The sequence below is a fragment of the Oncorhynchus tshawytscha genome, linkage group LG19, assembly GCF_018296145.1.
Source record: "Oncorhynchus tshawytscha isolate Ot180627B linkage group LG19, Otsh_v2.0, whole genome shotgun sequence".
Taxonomy (NCBI): domain Eukaryota; kingdom Metazoa; phylum Chordata; class Actinopteri; order Salmoniformes; family Salmonidae; genus Oncorhynchus; species Oncorhynchus tshawytscha.
This window is the reverse complement of record NC_056447.1, coordinates 36,193,354-36,209,042: the sequence shown is the minus strand read 5'-3', so window position 1 is coordinate 36,209,042 and position 15,689 is coordinate 36,193,354. Positions and strand designations below refer to the sequence as shown.

General features: G+C 40.5%; 1 protein-coding gene across 2 annotated transcripts in view; it reads right to left on the bottom strand.

Annotated features, from left to right (window-relative positions):
* furinb (furin (paired basic amino acid cleaving enzyme) b) overlaps window positions 1–14,135 on the bottom strand; it is a 180,206-nt gene extending 166,071 nt beyond the window's left edge. For both annotated transcript variants that reach the window (XM_024379709.2, XM_024379711.2), the window contains exon 1: window positions 13,275–14,135. The gene's annotated coding sequence lies outside the window, so the exon portion shown is untranslated. The remainder of the gene's footprint in view (window positions 1–13,274) is intronic.
* Between the last annotated feature and the right edge of the window lie 1,554 nt (window positions 14,136–15,689).

Below are 15,689 nucleotides of genomic sequence, written 5' to 3'. Positions count from 1 at the left end.
CTAGAGCCACTCCAATTTGCATACCGCTCCAACAGATACAAAGATGCCCACAAAGCTCATCACTAAGCTAAAGACCCTGAGACTAAACACCTCCTGCTACAACTGGATCCTGGACTTCCTGATGGGCCGCCGCCAGGTGGTAAGGGTAGGCAACAACACATCTGCCACGCTGATTCTCAACACTGGGGCCCCTCAGGGGTGTGTGCTTAGTCCTCTCCTGTGTTCCCTGTTCACCCACGATTGCGTGGCCAAGCACGACTCCAACACCATCATTAAGTTTGCTGACGACACAACAGTGGTAGGCCTGATAACTGACAACGATGACAACGAGGAGCTCAGAGACCTGGCAGTGTGGTGCCAGGACAACAACCTCACTCTTATTGTGAGCAAGACAAAGGAGCTGATCATGGACTATAGGAAAAGGAGGGCTGAACAGGCCCCCATTAACATCAACGGGCTGAAGTAGAGCGCGTTGAGAGTTCCTCGACTAACCTGTACCCCCGCACATTGACTCGGTACCGGTCCCCCTGTATATAGCCTCATTATTGTTATTTTTTACTTTAGTAACTCTATTTTCTTATAACTGCACTTTTGTTTAAGAGGACCGGACCCTTTTTTTCAATTTCTGCCTAATTTGACATACCCAAATCTAACAGCCTGTAGCTCAAGACCTGAAGCAAGGATATGCATATTCTTGATACTACTTGAAAGGAAACAAGTTTGTGGAAATGTGAAATGAATGTAGGATATATAATATAACACATTAGATCTGGTAAAAGATAATACATCTTTGAAATGCAACAGAAAGGCCATACATTGAGATAGGATTCTAGGTGTAATTTAGATGTTGTCCACAAGATGGCAGCAGTGTGTGTGCAAAGTTTCAGATTGATCCAGTGAATAATTAGTTCACTACACAATATTTTGTATCAAGTCTGCCAGGAGTTTGCCCAAATGTGCCGAATTGGTCAATTTATACATTTTCAAGTAAATACCTATAGAGAACATACAAAAATGCTATGGTAATAAAAAAATTAAGTTTATATACTCCCAGGAATGTCATACATGATGGATCATTAGCTTCCCTACAGAAAATAGACTAACTTTCACACATCTAACCGCCGGGCGTGGTGGGTGTGGAGACGGAGACAGCAGTGGGGTCAACCTGTAGACCCCTGTTCCTATATTTTAATATAAAAATTGATTTTCTTAAACATAACTATGCTACATTTTATCTCTGGGACCCTCAGGATGACAAATTAGAGCAAATTTACTTGAATGTAAGCACATTTATTTACCTTCAGAGGTGAACGTATCAAACCAGTTGCCTTGATAAAAGTGTTTTGTTGTTGTACACTATCCTCAAACAATAGCATGGTATTTTTTTCTGTAATAGCTACTGTAAATTGGTTATCGTAAGTTAGATTAACAAGAATTTAAGCTTCCTGCATATATAAGACATGCTGGCTGTTGTTTACAATGTCCATTTCACTAAACATCAAGGACACCGCATTCCTTAACTTTAATTGGGAGGAACTATTGCAGGTTGCAGGTTACACTAAGGCTATGGCTGGGCGATACAGAGAATTTATAAGATTAATTCGAATGCATGTTTTTGCACAATATTCCAAATGCCTGTATCGCAAGAATCAAGGTTTTGTTATTTTTCATTTTTATGAACGTTTATGTCTGCTTTTTCTCATGCTGTATTTTTGTTCTTATTTCCTTCGCTCTTCTGTGCTGTGTGCGCCTTCCCATTTACACCAGAGATCTGTATATAATGACAAGACGCACATCTCCGCCCTAACAATGGGAGTCGTTGTCCCAAAGGCGGGAAGGCAGACTACAAACTTAGGTACAAAATAAGCACATATAAACGCATTGGCCTTATTTTGGACAGATTTTAGTGCTTCACCTCTTCCTCTATGGTTTACACATACACCAAGCTCCTCCCCCTGCCTCTTTTTACTTAAAGATCATACAATGTGATTTTCTGGATTTTTGTTTTAGTTTCCGTCTCTCACAGTTGAAGTGTACCTATGATAAAAATTACAGACCTCTTCATGCTCTGTAAGTAGGAAAACCTGCAAAATCGGCAGTGTATCAAATACTTGTTCTCCCCACTGTAGATATACATACTTTTTTTTTAGAATATACCATTGATATTCCCCGCAAACCCTATCACCCTTCCCCCAATTGGAGTAAACTAATAACACAACACAAAACAATAACACTTACATGCTGACCTGATCAGACACGTCGCGTGCGCGAGTGTTGCAAAATATATTTAGAAATCCATGTTATTCAATTATTGCACCCACACTGCTCGCGCGCACCAACGAGCATCTGCGTTGCCAAGGGCTAAAGTAGAAGTCATTCCTATTTCTGACACAGATCGCACTGCAAGTCCTGCCTCTCCCATCTCCTCATTGGTTTATAGAAGCAGGTACAAACGTGCCATCTCCTCATTGGTTATACCCATGTGGGTGATTTAAAGGCAAACTTTTTTGCCGGTCGTCGTGGTAATACTATGAAAGTTTAGATGCCAATCACCATATAAGTTCAAAGATGAAAAAGCCTGGAAGGAGGAGAGATGTGTGGATTAATTGTCGGAGTAGAGGACCTTCAGGTATTTAGGTGAAATAACAATTTCAGGTAAAATAACAACTCAATGTTCATATCCCAGGACAAATTAGCTAGCAACAGCAAGCTAGCTAAATAGGACAAATTAGCTAGCATGTGCAAGCTAGCTAGCTAAATTGCCATACATGTTTAATGCTTTTCGACCTGTGCCCAAATTAATGTAATTGGTTCAGAGTTTGTTTTGATATTTTAACCTGTGTGTCGTGATCGCGTTTGGTGTAGGGGGACAAAATAAATGTATGCACGATGGCGCACGATGTCGCACGCGCGCAGCCGGTTTTGGTTCAGTGTTAGGCTTCTACCTTCAGTTTATACATATTATACACATTTTACAGACACAATCTATTTTACAATAGTTATATTTTGTTTGTTTTTAGTCCTTCCTCTAATTCTGATGTCCATCCAGTTTGATTTTGATTTGTAACTGTGCTATTTCACTACATTTCTGAATCTATATTCATTTTTCAGACTCCATATGTTTTACATTGGTTATCTTGTCATTAGTCCCACCCTTCAGCTCCATTCAATCCCTCCCATCTATCTCTTAACACCATCCATTTTTGATTTATATTTGCCATATATTTTTCAACTGTGCTGTGATGCTTCACAAAAGCACTGAACCTTTCAACTCTCATAGCTTCTACAGACTGTTAAAGATAAAACATTTTGCTAAAATAATTATTATATTATTGATTGATTGACTATGACTTTTCAAATCACCCAGTATTGCTAACTGCAGCATTAGTTCTGGGCAAATGTTGGAATTCTTCAGCCATTCCTGGACCTGTGACCAAAAACAAGTTCATATGGACAATACCAAAATAAATGATCTAATGACTCTGCCTCCTCACAGCAAAATCTGCAGAGCTGGGAAGATTGTATCGCCATATATATAATATTCTATTGGTTGCAATAAATTTGTATAGTAATTTAAATAGAAAAATTTGAATTTGTTTTGCGTGTCAATTCATAAACCATGTGCCATGGAATGGGAACATCGAAAATCTCTTCCCAACTATTTTGCAATTTATATGGCACAGCTGTCAATTTTTTGGTCCTTAAATGAAATTGGTATATGTTTTTATTTATCACACATTTCTTTAACCTTTTATGTTCTTTAATGCAGGGCAGACAGAAAAGTTCCTTACTTAATTCCCCTTCTACTTGCCTTTTCCATTTTTGTGGTAATGCTGCAATTAGTTTGTTGTAATTTTGGGTAGAGCAGACATTTCCATATGTCTCTGTTAGCTGCATGTGTGACACAACTCCACCAGTCCTATTTATGATATCATTCACTAAAATTATACATTTAAAAAAAAAATATATATATAACTTTTTGGTAAAAACTCAACACGTCGTGTTTGGAGGACAAAGAATGCTGAGTTGCATCCAAAGAACACCAGCAACGTTTCATCTTCAATGCCCTTGCTGATAGAAGGAGGTTTTCACTCAAACCCTTATGATACATGGCCCCATTCATTCTTTCCTTTACACGGATCAGTCGTCCTGGTCCCTTTGCAGAAAAACAGCCCCAAAACATAATGTTTCCACCCCCATGCTTCACAGTAGGTATGGTGTTCTTTGGATGCAACTCAGCATTCCTTGTCCTCCAAACACGACGAGTTGAGTTTTTACCAAAAAGTTCTATTTTGGTTTCATCTCACCATATGACATTCTCCCAATCTTCTTCTGGATCATCCAAATGCTCTCTAGCAAACTTCAGATGGGCCTGGACATGTACTGGCTTAAGCAAGGGGACACGTCTGGCACTGCAGGATTTGAGTCCCTGGCGGCGTAGTGTGTTACTGATGGTAGGCTTTGTTACTTTGGTCCCAGCTCTCTGCAGGTCATTCACTAGGTCCCCCCGTGTGGTTCTGGGATTTTTGCTCACCGTTCTTGTGACCATTTTGACCCCACGGGGTGAGATCTTGCGTGGAGCCCCAGATCGAGGGAGATTATCAGTGGTCTTGTATGTCTTCCATTTCCTAATAATTGCTCCCACAGTTGATTTCTTCAAACCAAGCTGCTTACCTATTGCAAATTCAGTCTTCCCAGCCTGGTGCAGGTCTACAATTTTGTTTCTGGTGTCCTTTGACAGCTCTTTGGTCTTGGCCATAGTGGAGTTTGGAGTGTGACAGTTTGAGGTTGTGGGCAGGTGTCTTTTATACTGATAACAAGTTCAAACAGGTGCCATTAATACAGGTAACGAGTGGAGGACAGAGGAGCCTCTTAAAAAAGAAGTCAGAGCAACAAATCTTGCTTGTTTGTAGGTGACCAAATACTAATTTTCCACCATAATTTGCAAATAAATTCATTAAAAATCCTACAATGTGATTTTCTGGATTTTTTTTCGAATTTTGTCTGTCATAGTTTAAATGTACATATGATGAAAATTTCAGGCCTCTCTCATCTTTTTAAGTGGGAGAACTTGCACAATTGGTGGCTGACTAAATACTTTTTTGCCCCACTGTACATAGACACTATGACTTTCCTTAAAACCAGTGGCAATTCATTAGTAAAGTTTGAAAAAAGTAATGGGGCTAAATAGCTGCCTTGGTGAATTCCTGATTCTACCTGGATTATGTTGGAGAGGTTTCCATTAAAGAACACCCTCTGTGTTCTGTTAGACAGGCAACTATTTATCCACAATATAGCAGGGTGTAAAGCCATAACACATAAGTTTTGCCAGCAGCAGACTATGATTGATCATGTCAAAAGCCGCTCCGAAGTCTAACAAAACAGCCCCCACACTCTTTTTATCAACAATTTCTCTCAACCAATCATCAGTCATTTGTGTAAGTGCTGTGCTTGTTGAATGTCCTTCTCAATGAGCATGCTGAAACTTTGTTGTCAACTTGTTTACTGTAAAATAGCATTGTATCTGGTCAAACACCATTTTTTTCCAAAAGTTTACTAAGGGTTGGTAACAGGCTGATTGGTCGGCTATTTGAGCCAGTGATGGGGGCTTTACTATTCTTAGGTAGCGGAATGACTTTTGCTTCCCTCCAAACCTGAGGGCACACACTTTCTAGTAGGCTTAAAATGAAAATATGGCGAATAGGAGTGGCAATATTTTCCGCTATTATCCTCAGTAATTTTCCATCCAAGTTGTCAGACCCCGGTGGCTTGTCCTTGTTGATAGACAACAATCATTTTTTCACCTCTTCCACACTAACTTTATGGAATTTAAAATTACAACGCTTGTCTTTCGTAATTTGATCAGATGTACTTGGATGTGTAGTGTCAGCATTTGTTGTGTTATGTCATGCCTAAATTTGCTAATCTTGCCATTGAAAAAAATATTAAAGTAGTTGGCAATATCAGTTGGTTTTGTGATGAATGAGCCATCTGATTCAGTGAATGACGAAGCTGAGTTTGCCCTTTTCCCCAGAATTTCATTTAAGGTGCCCCAAAACTTCTTACTATCATTCTTTATTTAATTTATCTTTGTTTCATAGTGTAGTTTCTTCTTTTTATTCAGTTTAGTCACAGTTTAGTCAAATTTTGCACACAGGTTTCTCAGGGTGTATATACCAATTAATTGTGTATAAAAGCCTGATTAATCAGACTAATATTGGACTAATGTAGGCTATATCTAAATCAAATACATTTTAATCAATCTCTTCTTCTGGTACTAAATATTTTTACATTTGGGAGCTCCAGCTAATTTATAGCCCTGGTGAGTATTGAAATGCTTGCTCTGTGTTTTTCTTAATACTACAGGATGTACGCAAGCTGTGTCTTCCTTTTTGAAAGTCAGTTATGAAATGTTTCTTAGGAAACAAACAATAAACATAACAGCTTAATTCAAAGACTGAAGCAGCAAATGTTCATTTTAAGCAGAACAGAAATGCCTTCAGGTCTAGTCTACTTTATCTTCTAGGATAGCAGCCTCATTGAGGTACGAGAAGAAATTAACAAATTGTTCATTGTACCCTGATCACAGTAATGGGCTGTATCACAGTTTCAGGGAGCCAGACTTGCAGGTCTGTCGTTAGTATACAGACGTTTCAGCAAGCACTGTTAATGATAATTATCAGAAATGTAATTTTATTGGAATGCTTGCCCCATTCGTTTCAGCCTCTTCTCATTTCAGTCCAGTAATGAGCACGTACAGTATATCTAATTTTGACAGTTTGAGGTTGTCTGGAATGAAGCTATCTAATGGAAGGGCTGTTTTAATCTGATCTAAGGCTTTTGTCCATCACTGTAGTAGACTAAAGGAGAGAGGGTGGAGAGAGAGAGAGAATGTTAGTTGCATCATTTTGTGTGTTTGCTTCTCACTCTATTTCTCTCACTCTCTCTCCCTCTTTCGCCTTCTCTGTCAGATCCCCCCACTCTTAAGGTTCAGCTCTGTTTCTAATGAGCTCAGGAACACTGTGGCTATGCAGGGTGACATCCAGGGGAGTGATTTGATTTTCTCCTTCCCCTCTGCTCTGTAATTTACACTCTCTCTCTTTAGCTTGCACACCTGAATGTGTGTGTAGAACCTAGGGCTGTCCCTAAACAAATCTTGTTCAACAAGAATCGTCTGTTCTTTCGACCAATTGATTGGTCAACATTTTTAAATGTGAATTGTTCCAAATAGAGACACATCTTATGTGTTTTAATCAAATCAAATTTTATTGTTCACATACACATGGTTAGCAGATGTTAATGCGAGTGTAGCGAAATGCTTGTGCTTCTAGTTCTGACCATGCAGTAATATCTGACAAGTCATCTAACAATTTCACAGCAATTACCTTTTACACACAAGTGTAAAGGAATGAATAAGAATATGTACATATAAATATATGGATGAGCGATGGCCAAACAGCATAGGCATGCAGTAGATGGTATAGATGGTATAGAGTACAGTATATACATATGAGTATATACATATGAGATGAGTACTGTAGGGTATGTAAACATTATATAAAGTGGCATTGTTTAAAGTGACTAGTGATACATTTATTACATGCAATTTTTTATTATTAAAGTGGTTAGAGATTTGAGTCAGTATGTTGGCAGCAGACACTCAATGTTTGTGATGGCTGTTTAACAGTCTGATGGCCTTGAGATAGAAGCTGTTTTTCAGTCTCTCGGTCCCAGCTTTGATGCACCTGTACTTCTGGATGATAGCGGGGTGAACAGGCAGTGGCTTGGGTGGTTGTTGTCCTTGATGATCTTTTTGGCCTTCCTGTGACATCGGGTGGTGTAGGTGTCCTGCAGGGCAGGTAGCTTACCCCTGGTGGTGCGTTGTGCAGACCTCACTACCCTCTGGAGAGCCTTACCGTTGTGGGCGTTGCAGTTGCCGTACCAGGCGGTGGTACAGCCCGACAGAATGCTCTCGATTGTGCATTTGTAAAAGTTTGTCAGTGTTTTTGGTGACAAGACAAATTTATTCAGCCTCCAGAGGTTGAAGAGGCGCTGTTGCGCCTTCTTCACGACGCTGTCTGTGTGGGTGGACCATTTCAGATTGTCCCGTGATGTGTACACCGAGGTACTTAAAACTTTCCACCTTCTCCACTACTGTCAGGTCGATGTGGATAGGGGGGTGCTCCCTCTGCTGTTTCCTGAAGTCCACAATCATCTCCTTTGTTTTGTTGACGTTGAGTGTGAGGTTATTTTCCTGACACCACACTCCGAGGGCCCTCACCTCGTCCCTGTAGGCCGTCTCGTCGTTGTTGGTAATCAAGCCTACCACTGTAGTGTCGTCTGCCAACTTGATGATTGAGTTGGAGGTGTGCATGGCCACACAGTCATGGGTGAACTGGGAGTACAGGAGGGGGCTGAGAACGCACCCTTGTGCACCCAGTGTTGAGGATCCGCGGGGTGGAGATGTTGTTTCCTGCCCTCACCACCTGGGGGCGTCCCATCAGAAAGTCCAGGATCCAGTTGCACAGCCCAGGGTCTCGAGCATATTGATGAGTTTGGAGGGTACTATGGTGTAAATGCTGACCTGTAGTCGATGAACAGCATTCTTACATACAGTATATCACAAAAGTGAGTACACCCCTCACATTTTTGTAAATATTTGAGTATATCTTTTCATGTGACAACACTGAAGAAATGACACTTTGCTACAATGTAAAGTAGAGAGTGTACAGCTTGTATAACAGTGTAAATTTGCTGTCCCCTCAAAATAACTCAACACACAGCCATTAATGTATAAACCGCTGGCAACAAAAGTGAGTACATCCCTAAGTGAAAATGTCCAAATTGGGCCCAAAGTGTCAATATTTTGTGTGGCCACCATCATCACAGGTTGCCACTGGAGTCCTCCTCCACTCCTCCATGACGACATCACAGAGCTGGTGGATGTTAGAGACCTTGCACTCCTCCACCTTCCGTTTGAGAATGCCCCACAGATGCTCAATAGGGTTTAGGTATGGAGACATGCTTGGCCAGTCCATCACCTTTACCCTCAGCTTCTTTAGCAAGGCAGTGGTCGTCTTGGAGGTGTGTTTGGGGTCGTTATCATGTTGGAATACTGCCCTGCGGCACAGTCTCTGAAGGGAGGGGGATCATGCTCTGCTTCAGTATGTCACAGTACATGTTGGCATTCATGGTTCCCTCAATGAACTGTAGCTCCCCAGTGCCGGCAGCACCCATGCAGCCTCAGACCATGACACTCCCACCACCATGCTTGACTGTAGGCAAGACACACTTGTCTTTGGACTCCTCACCTGGTTGCTGCCACACACACTTGACACCATCTGAACCAAATAAGTGTATCTTGGTCTCATCAGACCACAGGACATGGTTCCAGTAATCCATGTCCTTAGTCTGCTTGTCTTCAGCAAACTGTTTGCGGGTTTTCTTGTGCATCACCTTTAGAAGAGGCTTCCTTCTGGGACGACAGCCATGCAGACCAATTTGATGCAGTGTACGGTGTATGGTCTGAGCACGGACAGGCTGACCCCAGGCTGATTTTGTAAAATGATACAAGCGAGTAACAATAAACAATCTCCTGTTGATGAGAATGAGTAGCCTAAAGTCAGAAGTTTACATACACTCAATTAGTATTTGGTAGCATTGTTTAACTTGGGTCAAACATTTCGGGTAGCCTTCCACAAGCTTCCAACAATAAGTGAATTTTGGCCCATTCCTCCTGACAGAGCTGGTGTAACTGAGTCAGGTTTTTAGGCCTCCTTGCTCGCACACGCTTTTTCAGTTCTGCCCACAAATCTCTCTAGGATTGAGGTCAGGTCTTTGTGATGGCCACTCCAATACCTTGACTTTGTTGTCCGTAAGCCATTTTGCCACAACTTTGGAAGTATGCTTGGAGTCATTGTCCATTTGGAAGACCCATTTGCGACCAAGCTTTAGCCTTCTGACTGATGTCTTGAGATGTTGCTTCAATACACATAATTTTCCTCCCTCATGATGCTATCTATTTGTGAAGTGCACCAGTCCCTCCTGCAGCAAAGCACCCCAACAACATGATGCTGCCACCCCCGTGCTTCACGGTTGGGATGGTGTTCTTCGGCTTGCAAGCCGCCCCCTTTTTCTTCCAAACATAACAATGGTCATTATGGTTAAAAAGTACAATCTGTGCAGTTGCAAACCGTAGTCTTGCTTTTTTTATGGCGGTTTTGGAGCAATGTCTTCTTCCTTGCTGAGCCTCCTTTCAGGTTATGTCGATATAGGACTCGTTTTACTGTGGATATTGATACTTTTGTACCTGTTTCCTCAAGCATCTTCACAAGGTCCTTTGCTGTTGTTCTGGGATTGATTTGCACTTTTTGCACCAAAGTACGTCCATCTCTAGGAGACAGAACGCATCTTCTTCCTGAGCGGTATTGACGGCTGCGTGGTCCCATGATGTTTATACTTGCAAACTATTTTTGTACAGATGAACTTGGTAACTTCAGGCGTTTGGAAATTGCTCCCAAGGATGAACCAGACTTGCGGAGTTCTACCATTTTGTTTCTGAGGTATTGGCTGATTTCTTTTGATTTTCCCATGATGTCAAGCAAAGAGGCACTGCATTTGAAGGTAGTCCATGAAATACATACACAGGTACACCTCCAATTGACTCAAATGATGTCAATTAGCCTATCAGAAACTTCTAAAGCCATGACATAATTTTCTGGAATTTTCCAAGCTGTCAAGTTAGTGTATGTAAACTTCTGACCCACTGGAATTGTGATAGAGTGAATTATAAGTGCAATAATCTGTCTGTAAACAATTGTTGGAAAAATGACTTGTGTCATGCACAAAGCAGATGTTTGGCCGACGTTGGTTTAACTACCTGAAACCCATTTTGTTTCTCTTGAGAGAAATCAAATCATTCTCGAGAGAAATCGGAGAAATAAAGTGAACTATGTGGGACGCTGGGCTAAAGGGAGTTGTAGTTTTCATTAAGCAAATATTCAACCTAGTTCAGCGCAGAAACGTGGTAAATAACCACATTGACCATAATCCATTGCACCAGCTTTTTCTGGCTCATTGACGGATCAGAGAGGAAGAGGCGAAGCGAGAGGTTTCACTCTCGCCAAAAGCTTTCCAAAATAAGCCCAATGCATTTATATAGGTTTATTTTGGACCTAAGCGTGTCTTCCCGCCTTTGGGACAACGACTCCCATTGTAAGGGCATAGACATGATTGTCTTGTAATTGTCTACAGATCTCTGGACGGATACACTTTTGCGCCTGCTTCGTTAGGTCAGATACACACAGACCGCATACACCGCATGAGAGAGGAATGTACACAACACAACATCCACAGGGACAGATGCAGTTCATAAATGTATACCTTATTTACTTTGAATAACTAGTAACATTATTTTGTCAGACAGCTCTGCAACATACTTAGGCAGGCTAGCTAAATAGGATGACTAAAACGTTAGATGCCCTGACTGGCTGACTGCTACTGCCTGAGCTGAGAAGAGACAAATAAGTAATCAAATATAAACTAAGAAATATACACAACTGAAATGTTTTATTATTTCATAGTAATTTCCTATTTTTTGATTGATATCCACCAATCCAGGACCTGACAGAGACAATGGAATATCTTCAATATTTTGGCAATCGAATGTTCACTATTTTTGGCTTTTGAATTAAAAAGCTCTAAAATCATTGTAACGTCTTTATTTCATAAAACATTTAATGTTCAAAAAAATAATCAAATGATTTGCTTTATAATTATACCGAAACCGAAGCAACCTCAAAAAGCACCAATTCCTCAGCCCTAGTTTCTACTGAACTGCAGAGGAGTGAAGCACAGCATACCACCACACATCTTCTCTAGAGACACACAATGATCAGGGAGTGGAACAACGATCATCACAGCAGTGGGAAGCACACAAACACCCTAACTGCAAGCATAGTCAGACACGCACATGCACACACACACCTGGCTAGAGGCCACCGCACGGCAGGCAGTGACCTCGGATCTCTTCATCAGTGTGTGGACCTGCTGAGTAAAGGTGAGTCACTGAGACTGCATAACTAGGTAAAACTCAATCTACTCTCTCTCTCTGAGCTTAGCTCACACTGTACAGAGGAGCAAACTGAAAAGGAAGAAATAATGCAGCAACTCTTCAAGGACAACGGTAGTGAACTTCTCCCCCAAAATTATTTGTTTTAAACCCACAGAAAAAGCATTTTTTAAGTGAACTTTCTGTGTCCTTGACAAGTTGCTGAATTTCCCACTATTTTTCAGTCCCACTTAGCTCATGACTGGCTCTACTTAGGAATGCACAAAGATAGAATGAATGCTGCCACCAGCTCATAGTACTGCATAGTGCATTAATCCACTGACACAGCCTGGGTCAATGCATTCCTCTGGATAATTGTATGTCAGCCTCTTACCATTCATTATATCACCTTATGATTGACTTTATACCTCCTTAGTACTGATGAACAAAACATCTAGGCCCTCCCTATTGATCTGTGTCATCTAAATAAAGGCTATTTCCAAGTGAGTGTCATGTCAATAGGATTCAGGTCACTCTAGAAATTGTCCGGTCGAAGTGTTCAACAGTTACACCCCGAGTTCAGCCAGTCAGAAGAGAAGTTCACAGGCAAACAAAACAAGAGCTCCTGAATATTGGACATGATGAGCAGCCAAAACATATACTTTAAAAAGTGAAAATTGTGTCATGGAGTTAATCCTATTGGGAAAGCTCTGCGTATGTACAACTCTTGCACACTTCACTTTGGTGTTGCATGCTACAATAATGTATGACCTTGTTTTTACCCTACTGAGATTCTTGTGGCATGAATGATCAGATATACAATAACCAGAAGAGGGATTAGCTGGGTCACAGAAATTCAGTTTTAGAAGAAAACCTGACTCTCTTTATAATCCTGTCAATCAGGACTGTATTTGTTTCTTTGATATTCATCTAAATCCAGACCAGTAGTATTATGTCAGCTCATCTGTAAATCCTGATCTTGATATCAATGACATAGGCTACAGAAAACGCCTATAACATAGTAATAAGACAGCAATACATGTGCAAATCAGATGTACAATACAAAACTGATTCAGACATTTATACAAAGGAACATTTATAAAAGGAAGGAACAAATACATACACTGACACACACGCACAAACAATCAACTATGTTGAAGGCAAGTAAATGTATCACACACTACAGACAAATAAATCAATATTTGACATTATGCCAAGATCTTACCAAGAGCTATTTCTTTGATGGGGACGTGCACTCAATCAGCAAGCGTTATAGGGCTGACTTCATGTCATCAAATAAAACATAGGCGCATCAGTCAGCTGGTCCTGTGTAGCTATAGCACCAATGTACCCCGAACTCCGAGCTCCAACTTGGTAAGTGAAGTAGCTATCTAGTATCGACAGTTCTGTCAGACACTGGAATAAAAGGCAGAGAATGCGCTCTTGCCTTGTAGTTTATATTACCATATATGCTTCCCTAGTTAATTCGTTCCCTCCCACCCCGCCACTTCGGGATACCTCTCCAACCTCTTTCCTCAAAGACCAAAACAATACACGTTGGCTATGACATTTGCACCAATTTGTCGGATAAAATGTCCACGTCACGTCTCAGCTGCCCGGTTGACAGCTCTCTCCTCCCGCGGCGTTGCTCAGGAACTCTGTGGAGTTACGTGTGTGACATACTCAGACACCACTCAACATACTCAGACACCACTCAAGGTCCCCCCGTGTACCTTGGTACTGCAATATTGTCACACCTAACACTCTGCTACACTTTGTTCGTAGTAGACTTTCCTCGTCTTATTAATCGTTGTCTCGAACGAGTAGTACTTCAAAACCCAGTTGTTTTTCTATGTAGCTAGCTAGGGCGTTCAAAACAGTTCCGTGATATGCATACTGCTCTACTCGAACACACTAATATATTCAAAGCATGTTCTAAAATTATCAAAAGGTTATACATTTCTTTATACAGGAAACTGATATATTTGTCCACTTTGCTACCTATTATAAAATAGCAAAAAACACAGGAAGTAGCTACGTCCACACTCCACTATTTTCATTGTTATATCTCTGCAGGGTTGCCAGGCAAGCTGACATTTCTAAAACAATGATTGTCAAAACCTACCCTAAAGTCCTGAAAACTAGCCAAAAAACGTTTTCAACGCAAAAGAGATGTTGCCATATGTATACAATAAACCCTTTTGCCACAACGTTATCGAGACATTTAAGAAGGAATAGCATAGTAACTTGTAATGACGTTCGAAGCTAAATTCGGTTTTCCTCAAAATAATAATTATTGCCAGCTATGACAAGGTGCAATAAAATAATTTAAATATGTTGCAAGAGAAAAGATCATTTGACCTTATTAAACTCACGAGATAATTTTCCATCCATGGATGTAAATGTAACTTGTTTGACTGCTATTATTAAGCATTAAGGCGCAGGTGAGAAAAAGGTGAGTTACAAAGAGGGAGGGGGAGGGCAATTACCCCGATACTTATTATTATTATTTTGTTTTTTTAAATAACATTTCATGAAATAACTAAAAAAGTGTAAACTCTAGCCATTTTTCCCCCTTTATAGTTTATTTGCCTAAGCATGACTTTCATCCACATACCATACTATAAACCGCCCATTTGCGAGAGATGACTTGTCATTTCAATAGGCATAGGCTACAGACTAAAATCTGGGTTTATGATTGTAATTACATTTAGCCATGGTTTGCTTAGATAAAGGCAGGTAGCCTATAGCCGCTGATAGGCCTACATCTCATTTCAGATAGTCTACAGTAGCCTAGACAAGATGTAGGCAATATGTAAACTAAACAATTTAGCAGCTTGCTTAGTTAAAATTAACAGACTCATTAAATCAACATGAATAGGTAGGTGATTTAGAGGTAAGAAATGCTTGTGTTTCCCAATAGCCTGCTGTAATAAGCTATGAAGGATGGGGTCATCATTTTAATCACTGAATTAAATATTAATAATATATACAGTAGCAGTCAAAAGTTTGGACACACACCTTTTTCTTTATTTCTACGATTTTCTACATTGTAGAATAATAGTGAAGATATCAAAACTATGAAATAACGAGCTTCATGAGGCAGTCACCTGGAATGCATTTCAATTAACATGTGTGCCTTGTTAAAAGTTAATTTGTGGAATTTCTTTCCTTCTTGATGCGTTTGAGCCAATCAGTTGTGGTGTGACAAGGTAGGGGTGGTATACAGAAGATAGCCCTATTTGGTAAAAGACCAAGTCCATATTATGGCAAGAACAGCTCAAATAAGCAAAGAGAAACAACAGTCCATCATTACTTTAAGACATGAAGGTCAGTCAATTCGGAAAATGTCTTCAAGTGCAGTCGCAAAAACCATCAAGCACTTTGATGAAACTGGCTCTCATGAGGACCGTCACAGGAATGGAAGACCCAGAGTTACGTCTGCTGCAGAGGATAAGTTCCTTAGAGTTAACTGAACCTCAGATTACAGCCCAAATAAATGCTTCACAGAGTTCAAGTAACAGAAGCATCTCAACATCAACTGTTCAGAGGAGACTGTGTGAATCAGGCCTTCATGGTCGAATTGCTGCAAAGAAACCACTACTAAAGGTCACCAATAATAAGAAGAGACTTGCTTGGA